Consider the following 7,060-nt stretch of genomic DNA (forward strand, 5'->3'; position numbering starts at 1 on the left):
AGTATAATGACCTTTACACCATCGTAAAGTTTAAAGAGAAATGTTTGAAAGAGGATGAAAATGACACTGTCCTTCTCTATGATTTATGCATTGCATTCAGTTTGTTTCGGTGGGTTATTTGTTTAATTCCTTATCCACAAGAATATTATGGTAGAAAATATGTGAGGACTGTGACTGCAAAACCAATTCTTGCATTGAAAAGATGAAAAAATGTATTCCAAATATTTAAGCAATTTCCATTGCCAATAACTAAAACGGAAAATAATTTGGAATATTGTACAAATGTTTAACCTGCAAGTAATAGAAATAATAAAACTACTCGTTATTTTTTATTTGCTAGCATATTTTTTGCCTTTCAATATAAATATATTAAGTAACTAAAAAAACCAACAAATGATGGGAATAGATTATTGCATTGCCGTTATCTCGCTGTATTTCAGAGGGCCTCAAGATTATTGCTATAAACTGTTCAAAACCATGTCCATTCAGAAGAAAGGGAGGAGGATGTGAAGAAAAATGCAATTTTGATGCCTGTGATGGTAAAATGCGAGGTTTTACATGTAATGAGTAGAGTATAGAGTATTTTAATGATTTACTAAATTAAGACATAGTGTTATGTTTATTTATAAAAGTATTTTACATTAACTTTAGAAGTATGCTTAGATTCAAGACAGCAAGCGGTTCCATTCGTTGCATATCATATTTTAATTGCATTGATTACATTTCTCAGCTAAAAGCCATTATACACTTTTTTTCTGCACAAATGTGCCTAACAGAATAATTGAAACACACACACACCCTTATATACACGCAACACGTGCGCTGCCTTTCTTCAATTAATACATATCGATTTCATTGAAAATTAGTAAATATTCGTTTTCTTTGATGTCTCTGACGAAGAAGGAATGATTGCAATGAGAGATGGATTTGAGTTGGTAAAATATTTACATTGATAAATGCTTTGTTTATTGTTTTGTAAACTTTTAATTTATTGAATTTATTTATTTGATATAAATTAATTAATTTAATTGAATTAATGGTATATATATATATCAGATTTACTTCATGGCATTTTTCTCTGTCTCTTAGATGAACAGATATCCAACGCCAGATTGCACACTCTGTAAGAACTCTAAGGTACAATGAGAAGGACTGAAACCGCAGAACAAAGGTCAATACAACACAACAGTTGAACAGCACCAAAATGAACATGAATGTTAGCATGATAAACGTGACCCCGATACTCTAGAAAAGAGTATTAATGACTTCTTATTAACATGAAAAACTTTTATTATACCCGCACTTTCTAAAGAAAGTTCGGGTATATTGTTGTTACTCATGTCCGTCCGACCATCTGTCCGTCCTTCCGTCTGTCACACTTTTCTTCCCTGAACTCCTCCTACATTTTACATAGTAGTCTAATCATCTTTTGGGAGATGGTTGGTGGTGTCATGTAGATGTGCAATAAGGTTTTGGAATTTTGATTTTTCCCCGGGGGTCAAATGGGGGTCGAAAAATGACGTTTTTTTTAATACAAAAAGCCCCGTCTTCCCTGAACTCCTCCTACATTTTACACAGTAGCCTAATCTTCTTTAGGGAGATGGTTGTTGGTGTCATGTAGATGTGCAGTAAGGTTTTGGAATTTCAATTTTGCTCCAGGATGTCAAATGGGGGTCGAAAAATGACGTTTATTATGCAAAAAGCCCCGTCTTCCCTGAACTCCTCCTACATTTTGCACAGTAGTCTAATCTTCTTTTGGGAGATGGTTGGTGGTAATATGTAGATATGCAGTAAGGTTTTGGAATTTTGATTTTGCCCCGGGGGGTCAAATGGGGGTCGAAAAATGACGTTTTTTATGCAAAAAGCCCCGTCTTCCCTGAACTCCTCCTACATTTTACACAGTAGCATAATTTTCTTTTGGGAGATGTTGGTGGTGTCATGTAGATGTGCAGTAAGGTTTCGGAATTTTGATTTTGCCCCGGGGGGTCAAATGGGGGTCGAAAAATGACGTTTTTTATGCAAAAAGCCCCGTCTTCCTTGAACTCCTACATTTTACACAGTAGTCTAATCATCTTTTTGGAGTTGGTTGATGGTGTCATGTAGATGTGCAGTAAGGTTTTGGAATTTTGATTTTTACCCGGGGGTCAAATGGGGGTCGAAAAATGACGTTTATTATGCAAAAAGCCCCGTCTTCCCTGAACTCCTCCTACATTTTACACAGTAGTCTAATCTTCTTTTGGGAGATGGTTGGTGGTGTCATGTAGATGTGCAGTGAGTTTTCGGAATTTCAATTTTGCCCCGGGGGGTCAAATGGAGGTTGAAAAATGATGTTTTTTTATGCAAAAAGCCCCGTTTTCCCTGAACTCCTCTTACATTTTACACAGTAGCCTAATCTTCTTTTGGGAGATGGTTGGTGGTAATATGTAGATGTGCAGTAAGTTTTCGGAATTTTGATTTTGCCCCGGGGGGTTAAATGGGGGTGGAAAAATTAAGTTTTTTATGCAAAAAGCCCTGTATTCCCTGAAGTCCTCCTTAATATTACTAAGAAGCCTAATCATCTTTTAGGAGAGTTAAATATTTTGAAAATTAGGTAAAACATCAACGTCAAGGGGTAAAAAAGCATCGCATGCTGGGAATCATCTTGAATTCTTATGAGTAATTATTAATGTACATGTCAAATGTGAGAGTCATATCTCTTTTCAATCAAAAGTTATAAGCAAATGCAACATTTTTGAAAAGTAGGTTAGGCTTCAAGGTCAAGGTCACAGAGTTAAAAGTCATGATTTATTTGGAAAGGTCTTATCACAGGTAATAATATACATGCATTATAGTATGAATGCCCACTTTTCTCTTTCAAAATGATGAATTTGTAACAATTTATCTTTTTTGCTAGTAGGTCAAACTTCTAGATCACATGTAAAAAAAACCCCATGCCATTCTCACAGGTAAATACTAGTACATAAGTTTAATATGTATGCCTTGTCTCTTCTCATTCAGTAGATATGACCGTGATGACCAAGGTTAAATTTATTGAGACAGATGGACAGTCTGACATACAAATGTACATATTTCTATATGAATTGGGTAAAATTGGCCCAGTGGTTCTAGAGAAGTTAAAACTGTAAAAAGGTTTCAGCACAAACAGATGGACGACACGTCACAACAGACGTTATATGATAAGGAAACCAGATCTAGAAAACCTCAAATGAGTGTTTTGAAAGGGTTACAATATGGTTACAGTATTTGAAAAGCTGTTTTTTTCTTGCAGATATTTGCATGACCAACATATTCATGTTTTATATTTTCTTTAGTAATTTGTTTGTTTGTTGTGAATACATCTCTCTCGGGAATTTTTCCCTCATATGGAGACACCACCAAATAATAATGAAGACAAGATGTGTTTGTGAAACACTGATGCCCCTGTATGGAAGCCTATGGCGAAGGTTGAGGTTTCTCAAATATATGTCAAACTCAAAGGTCAAGATCAAATGGTTCAAATTGTTGGTATCAGAAGAAAGTCTTGTCACAAGGAATATACATGTGAAATAAGTAATCCCTAGTACTTCCTGTTCAAAAGTTAATTGCCAAGGTTAAAGTTTTTTTTTAAGTGGTTCAAACTCTAGGGTCAAGGTCAAACATATTTATATCTGTTGACAGTCCACAACGAATACACATGTAAAGCATGAAAGCCCTAGCACCTACTGATCAAAATTTAGGCCAAATTTAAAGTTTGGTATTTTTCTTGTAAAAATATGTAAAAATCCTAGGGCAAGCGATCAAGAGGTCAAAATAAAAGGTCTTGTCACAAGAAATAACCTATGAAATGTGGAAGCCATGTGTATAGCCCATCCCACTTAAAACTTAGGGGGCAAGGTTAAAGTTTCTGCAGACAAATAGACACTAGACAGACATAATATAAACACAAGAAACAAAATATGTATAATTGGTTAAAAGGGAAAAAATCTACTATTTAATTGGAATCACAAAATAGATTTGTTATTTCAGGGACTGGGAGTGGCTAGGGAGATTGGACCCCCCCTCCCTGGAATTTGCTTTGTTATTTAAACAAGACTATATATATATATATATACTGAAGCAAATAAAAATGACTTTGGACATCCTCCCCCTAACTTACAAAACATTGACCCCACTATCATTGTTTTTATTTTGTTTATTTGTTTTCAGTTTTTTTTCCTCCTGCTTGTCAGGAAAATCTGGGCTGGATTTTTTTTGACTGAGATGTGAACCCCTCTCCCCACTCCCGAAAAAAAATTCTGGATCTGCACTAGTATTGGCAGTAACTGAATGTCACATCGACAACGGGAGATAACTTCGCAATATGAAATTCGTCTAGTGTGGTATGCGATGATCTTTGACCCTTTTTGAACTTTAACCTAATCGTTTGGGTTTATTTTACCCCCACTATACTTAAACGTGTACTTACCGACTGTCATAGGTCTTGTCAACTTCATGAAATATAATCCAGTTATAACACAAAATGAATTAACCCAATGCACACCAGACTGCAGCATGTGCTGTTGCTGTACCATTCGGCAAATCTTCGTCGATTCCGTCACCTTATCAGATGAAGTGGGAATCGGCCGAGGTGTGCCGAATGGTGTTTAATCTAAAAATATCATAATATGGGTGACACAACCCAATGTGATGTAGAAATTTTCCAAAAGGTGTTTACATGTTAACATGTATAGTACAAGAACAAATTTTAATTAATTCATGACAAACGATGTTTTAACAAAACTTTTCCATCTAGCCTATTCCAAAAAAAGTATGTGCTGTGTGTTTGTGGTGTCGAGGAGGGGGGATTAGTAAATTTAAAAAGACCTATTATGAGCAAAACATTTATCAAAATATAATTTACATCATTAATTAAATTCAAACTGGTAATGAATTAAGCATGTAAAATACATATAAGAAGTTCTGAGTCATAGATCACAGGGTCACAGGGTCTGAGAATTTCATACTCAATTTGACGAATACATGTTCTGTGTAAATTATAGAATTATTTTGACTTTTTCCTTGGAAAGCTGCCCAATATGTAGGAGTGTGTATTTAGAGGCAAACACGTTAGTGCGGGTATTACTGTCTCATGACAGCATCTAGTTTCTTTTTGTAATCCCATCCATGATTTGAATGCAATTAAATCTTAACGTTTTAAGAATGCTAGCATATTTGTTAATCAACAGTAGCATCAACCAAAGCCATCAAATGGTATTCTTGCGAAAAAAAATATATGGAGATAATGAACAGTATTCAAGCTCAAAAGCCCATCAAACAATACATAATAGAAGCAGAGCAAACATGGATCTCTAAACATCAGAGGTAGAATCGGGTGTCAAGGAGGAATGAGCATCCCCTGCCGACCGGTCACACCCAGCGTGTGCTCCTTGTCATGATCGGGAAATAACGGAAAAAAATCCGTCGACAATACCAGTGTGTATATAATGGACTTACAATTAGAATGAAAAACGTCAGTCAGATGTGACTTATTGAAAAATTGCATGTGCTGACAAGGTCATTGTGTCGACCATATACCTTACAAAATGTTGACCTTTAACTACATTGCTGATATTCCTGTTTCAGCAACTTGTTTGTTAATAACCTACGCCGTTTTGAAAATTGTTCATACGTAGAGCATGCTCTCGCGTATCTAATCAACTGAGAGATATGATCCCCGTAATCAGGAATGATACTGCATAAGTATAAATGAGGGAAAACAAAATGATCAAAAATCAGAAAAATCACATGGGCTAATTTTTACCATTTTGCTTTTCCCGATAAAATTGACATGGCTTGGAATATTTTTCTTACAGCGACTGTACGGCGCATCTCATCAAAAATAGACTTGCTAAAAATTTCCTATAAGATATGAAATTTTTTAATACTCATAAATGTACACACTTTCAGAAAATTATAAGTTTCATAAATAATAATTCTGATTATTTCATTTAAATTGATAATTATTTATGGTACATAAATACATACATCACAATGTGTTCGAGATTCCACATTCCATGCTATACACGCATGCGTAGTTCTCATAAACAATACAGCATGTAAAAGAGGGAAGCCCGGTAGGCCTGCTACATTATCAAATTCGACCAAAAAGAAAAAGAAACCAAAATATAGGTTGAAAAAGCAAATTTCCTGACAAAAATTTAGTCGGGAGATTAATATAATCATTGGATGAAGACGAAAAGGGATCTCGGCGACATTCACATGGGCCTCGCGAAGGTTTTTCTCTACAAGTTCGTTGATACATGTTATTACTCTCGTATCTCCATGGTTTTCAAAAAAAAAATTGTAAACTCAACATAAAAATGCAATTATGATCTATAAAAATTTGAAGTGCAAATTGTGATGGAACTACAGAAAAATATTTGGTGTGTCATTTTGCCGCGATGACGTATGATTTGGTGGATTTTCCCTTCCTGGACCCCAATACAGAAAACGTCAACATTTGTACTTAATTTTGTGAAATTTGTCTGAATGCAGACTAAAATGTTAACAAGTATTTATTTATCGGAGAGTTATGATAATTTGCTTTTGGGAATTGCTTTTACCTAATATTCCATTATAAGTGTAAACCCTACAGTGTAGACACGTACCATTTTAGAATTCACGTGGTACAAGTGAAGAGATCTAAATTGTACGACCCTTGATTTTCCGGCAGATTCTAATTACGTGAATTTTGTATGAGGAGAGAATATTTATGTTTCTAAAACTGCTGTCTTCAACGTTTTGCATTATTCCTTAATGACACATTGGGTAAATTCTAATGATTAAGCACACGATTTGCAACCGTACAGTCGCTTTAAGTTTATATTACACTTTAAGCACCAAGCTAACATATTCTGAAATTTGTTTTCATCTGTAAATCTTTACTGAGTGTGATTTGTCCATATTTTTGATTTTTTGAAGTATTATGTAATATTTTCCAAGTCTATTTCATTTTCCATGTCTAAGGAGAAAAAAATTCAAAGAATTGTCCACCTATCTAAACCTGTGACATGATATTAAGTCTCCTCCAAAGAAAAAAGAT

This window comes from Saccostrea cucullata, unplaced genomic scaffold, assembly GCF_032062105.1.
Source record: "Saccostrea cucullata isolate Sc308-1 unplaced genomic scaffold, CSIRO_AGI_Scuc_v1 ctg9205, whole genome shotgun sequence".
In the NCBI taxonomy this organism is placed as follows: Eukaryota; Metazoa; Mollusca; class Bivalvia; order Ostreida; family Ostreidae; genus Saccostrea; species Saccostrea cuccullata.